We start from the raw sequence: 17,191 nt of genomic DNA, 5'->3' as shown, positions 1-17,191 counted from the left end.
CTCCAGAAGGCTACCTCCCTAGTATCTAATGCTGTGCCTCACACATAGTAGGCATCAACAAATTGTGGATTAAATGAAGCCTATCTTATAGTGCAAGGTTAAAATAGCACCGGGTGAGAGGTGATCCCTGTAGACCAGTTGGTAGATGAATCATTATTACATGAGAAGTTCAACATTGCAAGAGATAAGGAACAATTCAAGAGAATAATTTGAGTTCACAGGCAGTGCATGGTTAATTGCCAAACAAGCCCAGTGGATGTCAAATGCATCAAGTTCAAAGAGAGAACACTCTCTGTTGGGTGGGCTGGGCTGGCTTCAGACAGCATGATCTTTTGAAATATAAAAGCCACATGTGAACAAACACATACTGACATGATGGGAGCTGCAATCCTTGCTTGTGATACTGAAAGTGTAATTTAATTTTGATATACAAGAGTCTCCAGTTCGACCCTGAAGTCATAATGATAATGTCATCTTCCCAGATCATTCTAGCATGAATGAATCTGCCCTTTTCTCAGGCTTTGTATTCATTATGGCCTTGAAGTTGGAGCTGTGGTTTATTAGCAGTAACATCTTTCCTTTGGTCTTGCAATAGTTTCTTCTGCTTGGACTTTTGACTGGGCTCTCACATGGTCTTTTTTGTGGTTTTGTAATAAAGGGACTTGTTTTTATATGATCTGGTAAATAGAGAACCAACTCTTGGTATTAATTTAGAAGACTGCAGGCTGATTTGTGAACCCCAGTCTGACATTCATATGATCTGATCTTCTTTTTGCCCAAGAGAGGCTTTGTTTGCATCTGTTTTAGTTTCAACACACACTTGTTTATTTTTCTGGTTTCTTACTTTTCTCCCTTCATTAGAACATAAGCTTCATGAGAGCAAGGGCCTTACCTGTTCGGTCTCAATTAAAACCTCAGCACCTAGGACAGGGCCCGACAGAGTGCAGACACTGAATAAAGGTTGAATGTTTTCAGAATCTCTTAAGCTTGTAAGTAACTTGAGGAGAGAGGACATTTTTTGGTCTATCTCTATCTCTTATGATATTGCCTAGTATCACATCCAAGTAGATGCTGGGAGTACATCAGCTCAATGGAATCAAAGAAAATTCTGCTTAATTATTTGACCATGGTAGAGGAGAGAAGGAAGAGCAGATGGGAGAGGATTGGCTTTATTTATTTATTTTTAAAGGATTTTATTTATTTGAGAGAGAGAGAGAGAGAGAGAGAGAGAGAGAGAGAGAATGAGCAGGGAAGAGGGGCAGAGGGAGAAGACGAGTCCCTGCTGAGCAGGGAGCCTGATGCGCGGCTGGATTCCAGGACCTTAGGATCATGACCTGAGGTGAAGGCAGCTACTCAACTGACTGAGCCACCCAGGCACCTCAAGGATTGGCTTTAAACTGTGGAGTCACAGTTCCCTTCTCATTCATTGTGTGACTGGGGGCAGATCACTGGATTTCTCAGCCTCAGTTTGCTCATTTGTATAACAGGGGTGTTAACACTGGTAGTCCTCGTCCCGGGGCCCTTGTGAGACATTCTCTCTGGGAAGGTTCTGTAAACAGTGAAATGTCTAGAGATATGAGTTGTGTGGACTCCAGCCAAGACAGTTAGGAAATGCTGGAGATTCCCATAGGGCTGTTGGCAGTTTGGCCTTCAGACAGACAGTGGCCTCAGCAACAGAACCTGCTAGGTCCAGATTTCCAGGTCCCTGTCTCCATAAGCTCCTCTTGTCATCACCTTCCCTTCTATCCTGTTCTCCCCTGTAACTTTGTCCTCCCTCCCCCACCTCCAGTCTCCCTTTATGCTGGCTCATCCAGCTTGTTTGAATTGCCAGATGAAATGTAACTTGATAGCCTGAGTTATCTAGAATTACATTCCAAAAACATCTCTGCGCTTCCTCAGGGGAGAAAGGAAAACAGGGACCAGGGCAAAAGAGGGCAGAGAGGAGACTCTAACCATGTTCTACTTTTTCTTTTATGAAATTTGGCCTATGGTTTCCGAAAGAAATTTCCCCAATCAATGCCAGCCCTGCAGGTAGAATGAGGAGTCTCCTACTGGGTTTGATTGGAGGGGAACTGGAAGGCTCAGCCCCAATCTTTCTATCGGCCTGAAATTCTCTGCTTACCTGTACTTTTGGTTTTGAAGCCAATATATTTTCATTGAAGATCCTAATTAACTGTTATCACTGAGCTCCAGTTAGGTTATGTCACATTCCAAGGGCCTGGAGCACAGAAAATAGAAAACGCACCATCAGAAAAGGAAACTTTGAAAGGACAATGTGGACAGGAGCCCAGAGTAGCTGAGGGCAGGTGCAGCCTCATGAACTGAGCCAGGGCAGGATGGAAAAACGGAGATGGGGTGTCAGGAGAAAGGAGTAGAGATCTGGTTGTGCCACATATCTGGGCAGAGTAACTCTACTCTGCCTTTAAAATTTTAAGCCTCCCTGAGCTGCTTCATTATTAATTATTATTAATTAAGGTTAGTGGAAGTATGGGTTTTTTGTTTGTTTTTTGTTTTTTCTTTTTTTGCTGAAATTCAAGGTGCTCTTTATTTTGTCCGAATGAAACCAGTCCTATTGACTTTTTGGGTCTTCCTAATAATTTCATTATCATTATATCATAGTTTCATTGTTAAGAGACAATACACAGAAGACTATGAGCTCCTGGGAATAGCATCTGGCTTCTGTGCCTTATGATCCCTTTTCGTGCCCAAGGTCCTGCTCCCTATCCCAGTCTAGGTCACCTTTACACCTTGGCTTGAGCTTTTCCCTCTCTCCAGAGCGCCCTCACTCTCTCTCCACCTGTTGCAAGCCCTCAAAGCCAAGCCCAGACTTTCTCATGACATTTCTCATGATTTCGGTCTTGAGCAAGTGGTGCTTACGAATTTGCCTGTCACACACTCCCTGTCGGAAGTAAGAGTGTACTTGCTTTTCCATTCTACTCCCTGCCCATTCCTGTGTCGGGGTGAGGTGCATAAGAGACTGTCATCTTCATGTTGCAGCTCTCAAAGGGTGCTTAATAATGTCTGTTGAATTGATTGTATGCAGCTGGTACACGAGGAATTTCTATAGTGGTCTCAGAAGCTTGCATCCAATTCCCCAATGACTGAAATCCGCCTTACAATTTACGGAACCCCTTTCATTTCACTTCAAAGCAATGTTTATGAAAAGGGCTATCAGGTTGTCAGCTCTCTTGGGAGCATCTGAATTAGAGATCAAGTCTCCTAACCACCGAGGTCTAAGGTGTTCTATATTGAAACATATACTGTTTATTTCAAGAGGTATATTGTATTCCGTATGCTGAGAGGTCATATGGTGTAACAATCAATCAAGCTCAGTTCGGCTACCGGGGACTCTGGGTTCAATAAATCTCTAGTCTGTATAGTTCCTACCATATAGAGATGTTGTGAGATTAAAAGCAGCAATACTTGAGTTCATAAAGTCGAATAGGGCAGTGTGGGCACATGGTTGGTGCTCAGTGGTGGGGCTGGTATTGTTGTATTATTGTTATTTTCCATCTAATCTGAATGTGGCTGTGCTGCTTTGGGCAGCGCCTTCTTTCACTCTTTACCTACCTTAAGACCAAACTCAGGGGGCACCTGGGGGGCTCAGTCAGTTATGCATCTGCCTTTGGTTCGGGTCATGATCCCAGAGTCCTGGGATTGAGCCCCGAATCAGGCTCCCTGCCCGGCAGGAGTCTGCTGCTTCTCCCTCTGTGTGCTTGCTTGCCATCTATTTTTTTCGTTCTCAAATAAATATATACATAAATCTTTAAAAGCCACACACAAACTCAGCATCGTACTGGATTCCCTCCTTCAAATCAAATCAGACTACAAAAGTTTTGGTGAGAAACGCAGACTTTACTGAAGATACTTAAGGAAATCTGGATGATAATACTGCATACCACCAGCAAAACTTAAAAAAAAAATCCCTTTTTAAGCATTTCTGTTCTTTCCTGAAAGTTCCTTTCTTCATGCTAGCAACCCCATTTCTTCTCTACCCACACCCCCCCTGCCAAATTTTTTCCCACTCCTTTTGGTAGCTTGTCCCGCTCTCTGGACACATCCTCTTTAGGATTCATCCTCCTTGGAAGGCAAATAATCTTTTCCTCTCTTAAATTAGAGTACTGCTTTTTTAAAAAATTATTATTTTTTTATTTTTAATTCAATCAGCCAACATATAATACCTCATTCGTTTCAGATGTAATGTTCAGTAAGTCATCAGTTATGTATGTCACCCAGTGCTCATCTGGAGCGCTACATAACAGAAAATGTTGTTTATTACATATGTCAGACTAAGTGTGAATGCTAGGTGCCCAGGGTTCCTGGGGTGACCCCGGCCTGTAAAACTTTCGGGTTACCTGCTGAGGCCAGTGGTGTGCTGGAGCCGGTTCACATCCGCTCACGGTACCAACTGTGTGCACCTCTTTCCAGCTCTGCTTTAAGCGATGCCACATTGATAACTTGAAATTGGCCATAGTGCACGTATTCACACCATGAAAATGGACAAATGCTATAAACCAGAGCTTTCTGCAGAGAATGGGTCGGTAAACATTTACTGGCACGTCGCGGCTGCAGCCACTGACCCTAGGCCTTTCTCTGGCTCTCATGCAAGACCTCAGGGTCTCCGGCTTGGCTTCCTGCTTCCTAATTCCTGGTACTCTGCAACAGGCAGGGAGTCTCCGTGGCTAAGGAGACTTGTTTTCAGTTCCATGTGCTCTACAGCCGTCTTCCCTCCTTCTCTTTCTTGGCTTTCCCTCTACTTGTTTTCCTTGGAATTTGAGCTCTTCTTTCCTGGTAAACGAGTCCAGGTCACACCTCAGGCTGGTTCAAGGTCTCTCTCTCTCTTTCTGTCTAAGTTGCCAGCATGCCACATGGCAGCAGTCTTATCAGATGTGACCCAGAGGGTGCAAGATTTGATCACAGAAGTGAAGGTGGGTTGGGATTCCTGAGAACCTGCAAGAGTACAAAGATTGGGGCTCCAAGGCAGTCGTGGTATCGTTGTCTGCTCGGCTCTCACTGCGGGCCATGGGTCAGGGGTTCCCCATTTTTACTGCACATTGGAACCACCCAAGGAGTTAAACACTCCCCAGTGCTCAAGGACGGCCCCAGCCGATTAAATCAGGTGGCATTGTGCCTCTTCAGATCTAGATGAGATTGACTTGGTTTGCCCTCCCTTGGTCTGTGGAGGGCTCAGGCTCCTCCCTGTTACTGTTACTGTTGATTTGACATCCTGATGGCCGCTTCTGTTCCTGAAACCCTGCCTCTGCTGCATTGGTTTAGTGTAGGAACATTTTACCACCTACAGGTGCTTCTGTTTCATAACAGCACCCGAATGCCACTCTCTCAGGGAAGCCTTCCTTGATTCCCCAGACCAGGTCAGGCCTTTTTGATATATCCCCTGTACTTTTCTTTCATAGCAGTTAAACCAGTTTGTGATTCCATATTTAGTGTTGTATTATTTTGGTTAATTAGATCTTATACTCTATGGGGGGGGGGCAGAGGTTATGTCTATTTTCCCCCAACACTTAGGACAAGTGCTTAGACCCTCATGCTTGGCACCTAGTATGTGCTCAGTGGGTGGTTGTCGAATGTTGAACAGATACCTGTGGGAAAGAAAGAGACTGGGCCTTGGGAAGGGTCTGCAACAAGCAATAGAATGGCCAGTCCAAATGTCTTAATCCAGGGTCTCTGGTTCCTTCTTCTTTCTCTGAAGACCAGCCTGCTGTACTTCCCAGTCTACTTAGTAGGTACGAGAAGGCCACCAGACAGCTGCTTGGTTTATATCACCTCCATTTAAGAGACCAGCTCAGACTGAGCTAGAGTCCCTTCATCCCAGTTCCTAGGTAAAAGATAGTGTTGGTTCAGGTGTCTGGTCTAGTAGACACTGATGAGGGGGCATGGTGTGAGGGATGCTGGTAAGTGGTACCAGAAGTACCACTAAGGAGTCACATAAACTGGGCACATACCCCACGTATGTTCCCTGTAGCTTGTACCTAGAGTCACTATCAAAAATAAAACCCTACAAATGATGAAGAACTGGGAGGAGAGAGAAGAGGCAGGTGGTCCCAGGGAGCTTTCCAGGTGAAAGAAAGGAATCGCCACCAAAAAACAGGGGAAGGGGTTGTTAGCTAGTCTCCCTGAATCAGATTTTTCGACTCTAATCCCAAGGGCCTGGAAAGGCCAAACATTCCCAAGACTGATTTCCTGGCTGGCTTTGGATGTCTCATGCCAGCAGAGGGGAGAAAACCAGATGGACGGGTGCCCAGTCTGCAGAGAGGAGCTGGCTGGCTCCGGAATGGGTTGGCATTATCCAGATCTCCTCTGACTAACATGGAGTTGTTGACGATGGGAGAGGGTAGAAATTCTTAAAACAAAGAGCAGAGCCATAAGAGGCATGGAGCTCTCAGGATGAGAGTCAGCTGTGGAATGAACATCCCAGGCAGTGGGCTTCCCTACCACTCTGTGAGCTCTGAGAGGGCAGGGCTCTGACTCTGTTCCTGATTCTCTAAATGACAACTTACTGAGGCCAGGGGATATAACAGCAGACACAACACAACCTCTGCCATCATGGGATATAGTCTAGTGGGGAAGACAGAAACATAATCAAGTCATCGTAGGACAGAAAGTTTGGTGAATGCTCTGAGGGGCATCAGCTGCTGGGGAGACACATGTATCGGGGGGAAGGCTCCCCGGAGGAGGTGATATTTAAGTTGGGACAAAATGAATAGGAATTATCCAGGTGAATGAGGGGCATGGTGGGGAGAGGAGTGAGGAATGTGATTTTAGGCTGAGGAAATAATTATTTACAAAAGCCTACAGATGAAAAGAGCATGGTGTCATCCAGAGATTACAAGTTGTTCAAAAGTCTGGAGCATTGACCAGCAGGTGCTCCTGTGGTAGTACTCTGCGTGTCGTGCTATTCTCTCATTGTTTCACGGATGGGAACCTCTACATGGAAGGCATCCCAAATATCACGGTCTTTGATTTCTGTGAAAGCAGAGCACGAGGGAGTCACATCTCAGTTACTCTCTTTGGGCTGTGATTGCCTCCTCTATAGGCTGCCCCAACAGAGAAGGTGAAATCAATTTTCAAATGGAAGGGAATATCACTGCTTCTCTTGGGTTCCTCTGAAGTCCTGTGCTTGAGGCTGTACCATCAATACTCTTTAGATGATTGAGTTTTTCATTTGACCAGATCTGTTTTCTAGGACTGCTCTCACGTTCTGTCCTGGTATGTGCATGGGCTGCTCAATCAGTACCTCTGGGGGTAATAATGCCATGGCCTTCTCTCTACTCCACAACCTGCCAAACACTACTTCTGACAACCCAGGTGCCTGCAGCTTCACATCTCTGGATGTGGGGGATATTCCATGGATCAGCAGAGTTAGTTGGCAGGGTGATGTCTCCTCTCTCCTGCTGCTCGGTGCCTGCCACTTCTCGAACTGCAGGGCAGACATAGAGCAGGCCAAGGTGGAAGACCTAGGATGACTTTCTCTGCCATGGGAGCCACAGTCTTTGTCAAGGCCGAGGAAGTGATTGCATTTCCTGCTAGAATCTCGTCATCTCTGTGGGCCTCAGTTTCCTTACCTATAAAACAGGAAGATTAGATAGATGCTTGTTGACTTGTTTGCTTACCTTCTGCTCAAGAGTCCAGGACAAGCTGAGCAGAGGCAGCCCAGGCACAAAGAGGGGAGGCATGTGGGGAGGGTGAGTTGACAGGAGTGCTGTGTGTAGGCCAGGATGGCCCTCAGGTCATGGGGATTGGATCAGTTTAGGGAAGTGGAGTGAACCCCAGCTGCTCCTTCTAGATGGAGTATGGGCTCTCCAGTTCTCCACTGTCTCCTCCACAGACCCCCCCCCCGCCCCCCCGCCCCATGCCTCCTTTGTTCCATCTGACCTCCACGGTTGAGGCTATACAATTGACTCTCTGGCTTCAATTTCCTCCCTGATGTACTTGCCATTCCCTCTCCCAGCTTCCTCATGGTCTGACTCCGGGAACTTTTCCAAGCCCTCTGAATCATAATGGCTACCTACATTTGTTGAGTAACTTACATTTGTTTTGTCTGGTATTGCACTAAGATTTTACGTACTTTGTTTCCCTGGGTCCCTATGAGATACCCTGTCCTCGTCTTTATGGGGCTGCTTTGTTTCCATCATTCACTACCGGCTCATTTACTTCTTCTTCACTGTTTCACCACCCCTTTACACCATCCTGTCTTATTTTCTTTGTAGCATTTGTTTTGAAATTTATCCTACACATTTCTTTATTGCTTGTCACTCCTCCTGAGGATGTAAACTCCCCAAGAGCTGTGACCAAGAATGTTTTGCTCACCACTGGCCCACCCCACCCTCAGTATCTAGAAGAGTACCTGGCATATACTAGGCATTCATTGATGTTTGTTAAGTGACTCGATGCTATTATCATCATTTCAAATATGAGAAAATTGAAGCAGAGAGAGAGGCTGAGTAACCTGCAGTCCATACAGTGGAAGAGCTGGGGTTCAAACCCAAGTTGCCTGTCTCTAAAACAGACACCCTTAATCCTGATGCATTACTGGCCTCATGGTGGTATGACCTTTCCCTTTCTGAATTTTTCTTCCGGACTACAGCCAGATTACTTTTCTATTCGGCATGCCACCTAATTGGTACAGGGCCTTATTTTTCCTAACGAAGAACACGATCTCCCAGAGCTGTGCCTCTCATCTCTCCCTGCCCCCTCTCTGTGTAAATAATCCCCGAGCAGGCTAAGCAGTTTTTGTCATGGGCCTGGAAAATGCAGGAACCAATGCCACATCTATTTCTCCAAAAACCTAACTTCCAAGAGGGCTTCAATTTTCCCATCACTTTGAGTCCTCCCTCCTTAGATAGGATAGTACCAAGGATGAATAAAAGGGATTGACACTTGAGTCCTTGAAAAATATTCTGGAGAGAAGAAAAGGTAAAAATCCAGAGCTCATTTCTCTTGGTCATTTTTAGAGGAAAATGTAAAAATAGAAAATCTTGTTCTACTAAAGAACTATTTAAGGACAAAAGCACAACAGAATCACATATAGAATCGGGTAAGGAAGCAACCACAGACCATGAAAGCCCATCCCAATTCTGGGAAGAATCGGGGAAAAAGGATGTGTCTACTTCTGTCCTTTCTCACGTTTGGTATTTCTGGCATATAAATAAAGAGGGGACTTGAAGAGGAGAGATGGGAATGAGGAAAGAATGCAGGCTCCCCAAAGACACTGAAATGAGATTTCTAAAATCCTGACTGTAACCTCAGAAATGTTTGTGTCTCAGAAAATCCTAGACCTATCCCAGCACCTCAAGATCCAACCTAGGAACCTCAGAACCCATACGGGAAGGAAGTTCCACGTTTCTTGGGCACCTCCCACTGAGTCTTCAATCTTATACATCCATGAGTCCTCTGTCCCTGGCACATCCAGGCCTCATACCTGCTTTCCATGAGTCATGCTTGCCACAGACTTCTGCATTCAAAAATCCCATCCCCAGTGATACATGAAGTCCCTTCAAGAAGAGCATGTGAAATCCCAAGGAAATCTGATTTAGAAATAGAGCCTCCCATGCGTTTTTACCCCAATTTCTCTTTTGCTAAGAAACATTTCTTTTAAAAAAAAGTCTCAAGAGGCTATATGGCTTGAAACCAAAATGAGCCACTCGGTTGTCTTCACGGGGATTCTGCTGGAGATAGTGGAGGCTGGGCTTCTGGCTCCCTCGCTTGCTCATCAGTATTGGGTGGGGGGCTGCTCAGCTGGGGTGCGGGCAGTGTTGGTGGCTGACAAAGGGTGTTTTTTTAGACTCTGGGGGTATCCACCGGCCCTGGAGGATGCCAGATAGACTCAGGAGGCAACCTAGAGCAAGATGATTCCCCAAGTAACTGCTTTGAACATTTCTCAAGCCTGGGGTGTGGGGGGTGGGGTGGGGAGGGGTGAGGGTAGCCATGGGGGGAGTGGATACTCTCCAGGGAGGAGAGGAAGGACGAACAGGAAGTTCTTCTTTACATCTTGGAATGCGCCTGGGAGCACATGAAGCCACAGGATAAACCAATGTATCCTCCCCAAGTTTACTATTTAGGATTTGGGAAATCCATTCGCTTTGTGTTGAAATAAATATGCACATATAATATAGAGCAGAAAGTTGAATCACATGCACTTTTAAGATGAAAGAAGGCTTCAAAAACATGATGTGCTCCAGGTGGGCATTTGGGGGGCTGCCTCTCCCAGGGGTCACCCACTTCCGTGGGTTTCTGCTCCTCTGTGGTTCCAGGCCATTGGCATGTTTGAGAAGCATGAACACAATCGACAACATTAGTGTCTCTGGGGAAAAAAGTGTCCATCAGAAGGGGAACTGTTAATTGGTGTGGGCTCAAGGGGACAGAGCTGTCAGCACCCAGCCAAAGTGTGAGCAGGTGCATAGAATTTTCTGGAGTGAGGGAGATGTCTCAGCCTTTTCCAGACTACAGTCATCAAATTTTTAAACTATATATATATTTTTTTTTCCTTCAAAAACTGCCTTTGTTCCAGCTTCCTGCTTTCCCAGCAACTTCTTGTTGTAATTGGGGTGTCCTTTGTCATTTTCCTGCAGTGACAACATCTGGCTTTCTTGGCAGTTCCATTTCTCACTGTAAGTCAATGGTTCTCAACCGTGGACTTTTCTGGTGAACATTTGGCAATAACTGGAGACATTTTTGATTGTCGCAATGGGGGAGGGTTGTGATACTGGCATTTGGTGAGCAGAGGCCAGGGAAGCTGTGAAGCATCTCACAATGCCCCCACCACACACGACAGAGAATTATCCAGCCCAAACGTCTGTAGGTGGATGGTGCTGAGCTTGAGAAACCCCACTGGAAATGATAGATGGATAGCTCTCCCTCAGGCTCTTGAAAGCTTAGTGAGCTTGAATTTGCTGCTGAGACACTAAGCAACTCTTGGTGTGATACAATCATGTCTCTTAGCCTGTCAGGCTGAGATCAACACCTAGACTCTGTCCCATTCACTGGTTGGAGCTCTGGGCCTCTCCCTTGTCTCCCATGGCTTAAGAGTCTTTCAACTGCCTATTTTTAAATACTGTTAGTTTTCTTCACTTTAAAAAAATTCAATAAGCGAAATATGCGTACATGTTATAAAGTTTTGGACAACAGACAGGCAGCCACCGTCTCTTATAAATATGCTTTCCCACAATGCAGATGGATATTTTTAAGATTTTATTTATTTATTTGACAGAGGCGAGAGAGCAAGCACAAGCAGATAGAGAGGCAGGCAGAGGGGAAGGGAGAAGCAGACTGCTGGCTGAGCAGAGAGCGCAACGTGGGGCTTGATCCTAGATCCTGGGATCATGACCTGAGCTTAAGGCAGATGCTTAACGGACTAAGCCACCCGGCAGCCCCTAGATTTTTAAAAACATTCATAAGATCACACTCTGTATTATCATGATACTTGCATCTTCCATTTATCCTTATATCCATGACAAGACCATGAGACTCGCTTCATTCTAACTTGCGCATAGTGGCATTGTCTAGCATGGCTATGTTCAGTTGAACTTACCATTTCTTTATTGATGGGCATTTTGGTTGTTTACAATTTTCTGCTATTACAAACATTTGTGTGAGCATTTTGTCCATATGTTCTTGTGTAAGGATGCATTTATGCAAATATGCTTGTGGAGCTGCAGGTTGAAAGATTTGCATTTGAATGCCCTCCAACTGCCCTATAGGAGTTTAAGCCGGTTCCTACTCCAACCAGTGGTGAATGAGTGTGTCTTTTTCCTCTCATCTCAACAACGCTGGATTTTCTCAGTCTTTAGAAATTTTGCCAAGCTGACGAGTGGAAAATGGAAGCACGAGGTTGCTATTTCACTGGTAACCAGGGAGCTTTCCTACGCAGAGGGCCATTTGCATGCCTCTTATATTCAGAAGCCCTCAGTTCATGAGAAAGAATAGGACTCCCTCCTCAGGTTGGACTGCCAGGGATTTAGGCCCTAGGAAGACTATAAATGTCCGGTAGATGTCCAACTCCTAAAATAGCCCAGCTCTAGTGAAGCAGGGGGCGGGAAAAGGATTTCTCTCTGTGTCTGGACCCTGGGCTCTGCGTCAGCCCGGATCTGGCTGGGGCAGGATACAGATGGGAAAAATTGAGGGGCTGGGTTTTTAGGGTCCCAAACCTCTGGACAAGTGGAGTTAACTTCAAATTCTCTGCCTTCCACAACATCCCTTCCCATCGAGGAAGCTCTCACACCTGTGATTTGGTTCTTCCTTCTGCTCAGTCTTGGTGATTGCCCTCTGTTTCTCCACTTCCTGCATTTGTGCTGTGATGTACTTAACCATCCACATTTTGGTACCTCATCTTAATCAGAAGCCCTGGGATTATCTCTGCGGCTCAAGGCCTCACGCTGTGTCTTCTGGTACCTGTAGCTGCTCCAAAACTCTTAGTGGAAGGAGTGTTTTTCTCTCTCCACCTACTATAGGAGAGTCTTTGACTGGAGGTTCTCAGAGTCATTGGTTTTGTTTTGGGGTTTTTTGAAAGCATACAAACTGGATTGAAAAGACAGCATTAACTGTCTGAAAATAGATACCTGTAGGGGTTTTACAAAATCCTAAAAAAAATACTGGAAAGGATGGTTGTGTATATATATGTATGTGCATATTCATGCATGTGCATGTATCCATGCACACATGTGTATAGACATTTATACACATGGATGGAGAGATGGACATCTATATATTTTTATGATTTTTGGTCTTAATTTTTCTGTTATAGTAATGGTACATATATTATTTTATTTTGAAGATTTTATTTATTTATTCATGAGAGACACACAGAGAGAGGCAGAGACACAGGCAGAGGGAGAAGCAGACTCCCTGCCAGGAACCTGATGTGGGACTTGATCTCAGGACCCAGGATCACACCCTGAGTTGAAGGCAGATGCTCAACCACTGAGCCACCCAGGCATCCCTAATATATATATTCTTAATTTAAGATTTCAAGTAGATTGGTAGGGTATATGGAAAAAATAAACTTTCTGCTTTTCCCCAAACTCACCACTCCAGGTCCTGGAAAGGCACGCTACCCCACCTTCTGATGTGGATTTTTACAAATTAACATTATGGCTACAACCATAAACCTAAATGTTATTTTACTTTTATTTTTTGATCTGTCAATATCATTTTATCAATTGGACAATATCTCTTGGCACTTAACCATCGTAGCTGACATTTAGCACAGTTTTAACACCTACTACTGTTTTCTTCTTCTTCTCCTGCCACGTTTTTTTTTTTTTTTTCTCAGAATCACTTCTTGACTGTTGCCATCCTCACCATAGCCAGACTCAGGAAGACAGCCCCCTGAAAGCAGACAAATTCCTGGCAGGCCAAATCATTCGGTAGAAATTTCAGTGGGTTCCCATTTCCCACACCTGGAGAAGTGACAAGAAGACTACTTTTTGTTTGATTTGTTTTACTCTCATGGAAGACGATCTAACCACAAATGTCTTCTTCATCAGACTGTTGACAACAAACCAGATTCCACCATTAGGCATGCATGCACTTAGTTTCATTAAAATAATTTTACTTTATTTATATAATATTGTTTACTTGCCCACCTAACCAGTTCCTAGTAATGATTATATTCAGCTTCCTCTGTATAGTTTTTTTTTTTAATATAAAAACATTTTAAGAGGAGGAGATTTGACACTTTAAAAAGTTTCTAAAAACCCCCTAAAAATAATTAAGAATCACACTGGAAAATGATACAGATACTCAAGTTGAATAAATAAAAGCCCTGTGGTCAGAGACATGAAGGTATAAAGTTTTAGAGCAATTAATTTTGGGTCACAAAATAGAATTTCAAGATGCTGACAGATGTTTAAGAGTGGTTATTTGTTGGGCGTTGTTAAGAACACAACATAAGCCATTATGTTTATAAATGTTGTTGTTGTTCTCATTACTATGGAGGCAATTAACATCAACAATCTATTTTAGGTACAATTTAGAACAGACTGGAGGAGACCTGAAGATTAGTTGAACTTGGCTGTACAATAGTTTAGTGACCAGGGTATTGAAATTACTTATAGGAGCTTTGTTCTAACATTTTTTTATTATGTTGCTGTAAGAAGCTGAGATTAATAAAATGATTGCACAATTAATTAAATGAACAGCACTCCTATATTTGGTTAGAAAATGTATTAATTTAGTGATAGGATGCACATACCTGTTTCTCAGTGTTAGATGTGCTTAGGTGCTGGACCTATGAACAAATACATCTGTAGTGACCACTCAGAATCCAGAGAGTCTAAATGGAATCATGAGTCTTGGTAAGTCATGGGTTGTCATCCCAAACTTTTTGAGTGGCGGATGACCCAAACACATCCCACATAGCCTAGTCATTGAATACAAGTTATTTTGTGACATCCTTTCAGAGATATACCCACCTGAGAATGTAGCTTTGTAGAAGTATCACTCATGGGTCAGGTGTGATGGATCCAGTCTAGGAGTCAATGAGGAGGTGGTAAGGAAGTTGGAGTGAGAGAAAGGTACTGGAACTGGGTGGGGGTTGAGGGATGGGAGGAGAAGGAGACTGACTGCCTGTCTGGACCAGTGATCACCTGGTAAAGTGATTGGGGCAGAAAGTAGGGCTTCTTTAGGCTCAGAGTCAGCCAGAAGCACTGTGAAGTAAAAAGCAAGAAATGGCAGTTCCTATATGAGTTGGCATTATAGTTAATTGAAATTTTCGCATTGCATTTTACCTTTGTATTTACTTTTTATTGATCAATAAATTAATATTGACTCCATAGAAAACTATGGGGAAGTTACTAAAGGGGAGGAATTAAGATGGTAAGATGGTGGAAGAGTAGGGAACCCTATATTTGGCTCCTGGAATTCAGCTAGACTGTTATCAGATCATTCTTAACACCTGCAAAATCAATTGGAGATATGAGAAAAGAAATGCTCCATTCTACAAAAGAGCAGTTACTAAAAAGAAAAAAAAATAACCTTACCATGTAGACAGCCCTTGTCAACTCTTTCCATCCTTCGTTCTAATATAGATATTTTTATTTGTTTGTGATTAGGTTCCATAAATGTGGTTTTGCATGTATCTTGTCTCTTATGCATAACATTATGTCATCGCATTTCTCTATAGCTTTGTCACCTCCTTGTGAACGTTATTTTTAATGGCTGCCTAATATGCCATCATATAAATGAGACATGTTTTACCCAGTTATTTCCTTAATGTTGGACATTAAGTTGCTTCCAGTTTTTTTTTTCTGGTTATAAATAACACTAATGTGGATATTTTTATACATAAATTGTCCATATTTCCGATTGCTTGCTTAAAAGATGCTTGGAAATGGAATTACTGGGTCAAAGGGAATGCCAGAGTAATTTTCAGAAGACTTCTACCAATTTATACTCTCAGCTGGTTTTTATAAAGCATGGGAATTTTACAGGCTCTATTTATGTGCCTTCGCAGATTCTAGTCTCCCAATTGCATCTCTCCCACCGTAGTCACTCAGACCCTGCTCCTCTTCCCCCATGCTTTCCCTGCTCGACTGGGAGTGACATTGGAGTCACTGTCATTCTACAACATGAAGTGTGGCTACTAATGATTTCTCAAAGCTTGAGATGATGGTGTATTTTCTTACATTCTTTAAGGACTCCCAGATGCATCCAGTGAAGAAGGAGGGAAGGTTCTCCTGCTAAAACAACAGCAACAAAAACAACAAACTCACAAAATCCTAAATCTCATATACATATAGTTGTCCTAATTTGCAACCCCTCTCACTCTATTTTCAAGTTCATCTGAGTAGTCAAAGATCAAAAAAAGAAGGTTGTCTTTCCTCACTTCTTTCCTTCCTTCCTTTTTCCCCTTCCTTCTTTCATTTATTAATTCACACACTGATTACCTATTAGATGCTGGGCATTCTGCTAGGTGCTGAGGTTAAGAGACAGATGAGAACAGGTATGTCACTTAGAGTTCTTGTTACAGATCAGAAGCTGACTCTAGCTGAACTTATTGATAAAAAATATGTGTCAGAAGGATACTGGTCACTTCTCAGAGTTGATGTGAAGATGGAGAGCAGGGCTTGGGCAGCAGGTAGGGACCAAGGATGCCAGGCTGCTAAGAACACAGCCAAAGGCCTACCTCAGGGGCAGTCTGCTAGCTAGGATTCACTGCAGGCACCACTCTGCTGGGCAACCAACACCAATGTCTAGATCCTGAATAACTCTGAGTGAACCTGCCTCTAGTTCTCTAGGGTGGCCTTCCTCCAGGTGGAGTCCACTGAGTGAGTGAGGCCAGGTCATATCACTTCAAGGGAGGGTATGTGTGGCTCCCTTGACTTCTAGAGGGGGAGTCAAGGGATGCTTCTCACCATCTCTCCCTCAATTGAGGATTTTCCCAAACTAAGAAGGGAGTATTCTGATTCTGGAAATTGCCTCCCTCTTCTCCCTCCACACACACCCACACACGGATAAAGGTCAATATCTCAGGTCTTTGCCCTCACATGACTTGTTGTTTGGTTGGAGAAGCAGAAAGGTAAATAGATGACTATAATACAACAGGAATGACAAGTGCTACATTCCTCAGTCCAGGTGGGGAAAGAGAAAACTGAACAGGTGAGAGATAATAAGGAGACAGGGCTTGGAGATTCAAAGTGGGAAGCAATGGAGGGCAAAGGAGAATAGACATAACACAGAGATTTTGGGATTAAGCAAGAAAATGAATAGTGGAGTGAATCAGTGAAATGGAGAACACAGGTTTTAAATGGAAGATTGAGTGTTTGGTTTTATACTTGCTGAGCCTAAGAGAGCCCAAGTGGAAATGCCTAAAGGCTGCTGGAGGCAGGTTTATTAATTCTTAATTTATTTATTAAATCACCAGTTATGTTACAGGCACTGTTACAGGTGCTGGAGATGCAGCAGAGAACAAGAGGTGACCATTCTTGCTCCCGTGGAGCTTACATTCTAGGGGAGCTCAGGTCAAGAGCATAGGAGGGCTGGGTATCTAGACTTGGGGCTCATGCATGTGGGAGTGGCAATAGAAGCCTTGAGCATGGATGGGCTACCTGGAAGGATGTGGAATGGAAGAGGAGAGGGCCTTGGGTGGAACATGGGATACACAGGACTAAAGGAGGAAGAGACAACAATGGAATATGAGAAGGAGCAACCACCTTCCATCTGTGGCTTCTCTAGT

This window comes from Vulpes lagopus, chromosome 9 (genome assembly GCF_018345385.1).
Source record: "Vulpes lagopus strain Blue_001 chromosome 9, ASM1834538v1, whole genome shotgun sequence".
Taxonomy (NCBI): Eukaryota; Metazoa; Chordata; class Mammalia; order Carnivora; family Canidae; genus Vulpes; species Vulpes lagopus.
This window is presented reverse-complemented; position numbering follows the sequence as displayed.